The following is a 2,882-nucleotide window of genomic DNA, read 5'->3' as shown; positions in this document are numbered from 1 at the left end:
AGGGGGTTGGACTAGATGACCCTCGATGTTCCTTCCAGCTCTACAATTCTATTCTACAATTCCACCTCAGCATGAGTTGGGTGGTGGTGGTGATTGGGATGGTAGAAGGGGCATCCTTTGCCCAGCAGGAAAGGATCACTGGGCTTGGTCCTAAATTGCAACAGGTGCCCACAAGAGTTGCAGCAGACAAATCACAGTGTGGTGGTGACATTTGCTAACCATTCTGTGGCCTTCCTCCTGTGGTTCTGGACCTGGAGAAAATAAAGGAGGGAGAGCAAACTGTATCCCAGTGGAAGCAGACATGGAAGACCAAAGGCAGCTCTGGTATGTGGCACAAGGAAAGCAAAACGCCTCCTCAGGACAATCCCATGGCTGATCTGCTACTTGATGCAAGACTTGGCCAGCCTGTGGTGTGCCAGAAGCAGTTCTCACACATACCCTCTCAATGGTGATGGCTGAATCTTCTGCTGTTTTGCCTTCCCTATTAAAATGGCCCCATGCTAGTGTGACTGCCAGAACCTTCCAGGATCAGTGCAGAGGTTGCTAATGCTGGACTTGTTGTTTTAAATTATTATCACAATTGCAGTGACTGTAAGGAGGAACAATCTCATTATTTAAATATATACTTGTGGGATTTTGGGGTTCAGACTCTGAATTCTAAGTTTGTTCAGCCTGGAGCCCTCCCTTGAATCCAAAAGTTTGTTTAGTCCAAGGGACCCTCCAAGCTGGTGTTTTGTTGCAGTGGGTGTGCCTCTGCCATATGCTCTTTACACAACAATAGTGCATTAGTTGTGGATTTATTCTGCCTTATCAGTTGCTCTGCAATGCTTCCCTAATGCTGCCACATTATTGCTCTCCAAAGGGGCTATTTTTATTTTTATTTTATTTTTTAAACAGCTGAACTTTTATTTTATCCAAAACCAAAAATGAAAGCATTGCTCTGTTTGATGAGTGGGGAGAGGCTTGGAAGGAGGTGTGTCGTTTAGAGAGGGGCAGAGTAGAAGGGAGACCTGGATTAGAGGGGTGGGGCAGTGCCATGTCTCTCTCCACACTGGAGGGTTGAGGAAGGGAGTGGGTGGTGGGGAAGGGGCACCACGGATTTTGTAGCTCGCTCCATTGCCCTGTAGCTCTCACTGCACCACTTGCTTGTTGGAGCTGCTGCCAGAGTCCTGGGGCTTCATCACTTCTGGGAGCTCCAGGGGTCTGGAGAAGGGATCAATGTGGAGGGGCTCAAAGGCATCTTCACTGGCTCTGAAGGCCAAGCCAACTGTTGCTGGGGTCTGAGGTCATGCTGTCTGGCTGGTGAAGCCACAGTCTCCGAGGGTTTTACTGTTATCCAACAGCTGGTCATCCTGGTATAGTCTTTGTTCTTCTGGGGGGGGGGGTCTCTTAAGAATCCCCTCAACAATTCTTTTCAGCTCATCCACCATACTGGACTCCTTGGCATCTGTGAAGATGGTCGTCTTGTGACGTAGGATCATTAGAAAGACATCCATCTCTGCAGCTGGAACCTAAGCCCAGACCCCCCAGAGAGGAAGTAGCAGCAGAACCCCCAGTATCCCAACTTGCACCCAGAGGGGCTATAGTTAAAGAAAAGCAAGGGAAAAACAAACCAGAATATTTGAGGTATAAAACCATTACAGAATTTCAACAAGAAGATAGGGAATACTTTGCAGGCACAAACAATATTGAACATGGGATGGGGTGAAACCACCCTGATAGTGCAAATCAGTGCAGCAAAAGGGGGTGTCTGAAGGGTTTAAAAAACAACAACTTTATTGCCATTATTAACAACCTGTGCAGTAGCAGGGTATTACATAATACCGTATACAAAGCAAACAAACAATAAAAAATGAGAGAAAGGAATAATGACACACCAATATAAATTCAGACATCCACATTTCCCATGTGACATGGATAGCGAATGTTGAGCATCCAAACCATAGAAAATAGAATTCCAGCAGGTGACATAAAAGCGTTCTGGATCCTTCATCCCTCTGGAAATGGGCAGGGCTTTCTTTGAGCATTAGTAGTGGAGTCATGTAGATAACACAATACGGAAGAGTGAGATGCAGGAAAAGATGCTGCTCGCTGTTGGATAGAGCAGTGGTTTTCAGCCAGTGTGCCATGGCACCATGGGGTGCCTTGAATGATAGTTGGGGTGCTACAGGAAACACTGGCCTCTGTCCCTTTCTTTCTTTCATTCCCTCTCTCCTCTGTTGCACTCTCAAGTCTCTGCTTCCCAAAGGCTTGCACAGCTGTTTGTTGCAGTAGCCCTGGCTACAAACTTTAAAAGCGAATGGTACATCCGGCAGAGGCATAGCTAGCTGCTTGGGTGCCCAGTGCGGCACATGTGTCCTGCAGCCAGGGGTAGTGCGAGCCGCCCATGGGGGTGGGGTGTGCTGCGTGGAGCCTCTCCGCCACCTCCCCCTCAGCTGTAGGGTGGCTGAGCGAGAGGCGGTGGGCAGACGCAAGCCCCCCGCTGCTGTTTCAGGCAGCGCAGAGCCTGCAGGCGCTCAAGCTACCACGTCACTCCCAGGAGAGACACGTGGCTTGGGCACATTGCAGGCTCTGCAGTAAGTGCAGGCCCCCATGGTGTAGTGTCCAGTGCCAGCCGCGTTTTGTTACTTTTGTTGACTGAACTAAAAAGTTTCATGAGCCTAATTTTATTATTATTATTATTATTATTATTATTATTATTATTATTATTTTATAAAACTCATATTTTTGTCATTTTGTCACACCCCTCAGTGATGACACCTGGGGTAGCCCGCACCCCCTGCACCCCCTTCTTCCGCCACTGGCCTCCGGGACGCACCTCTCACTGTGGCGGGGAGGGGGCAGCTCAGAGACTAGGGTAATCGCAGCAGCTGCCCAGAGGG

General features: G+C 48.6%; 1 pseudogene across 1 annotated transcript; it reads right to left on the bottom strand.

The window, feature by feature from the left end:
• Positions 1-1,130: 1,130 nt before the first annotated feature.
• LOC310754649 (elongin-B-like) lies at positions 1,131-1,566 on the bottom strand (annotated as a pseudogene). Its single transcript has one exon. The product of its transcript is annotated as an elongin-B-like (transcript).
• Positions 1,567-2,882: the final 1,316 nt, after the last annotated feature.

The sequence above is a fragment of the Podarcis filfolensis genome, assembly GCF_964270895.1.
Source record: "Podarcis filfolensis genome assembly, chromosome: Z".
Lineage (NCBI taxonomy): Eukaryota > Metazoa > Chordata > Lepidosauria > Squamata > Lacertidae > Podarcis > Podarcis filfolensis.
Note: the sequence above shows the minus strand (reverse complement) of the source record. Positions and strands in the feature narration are given on the sequence as shown.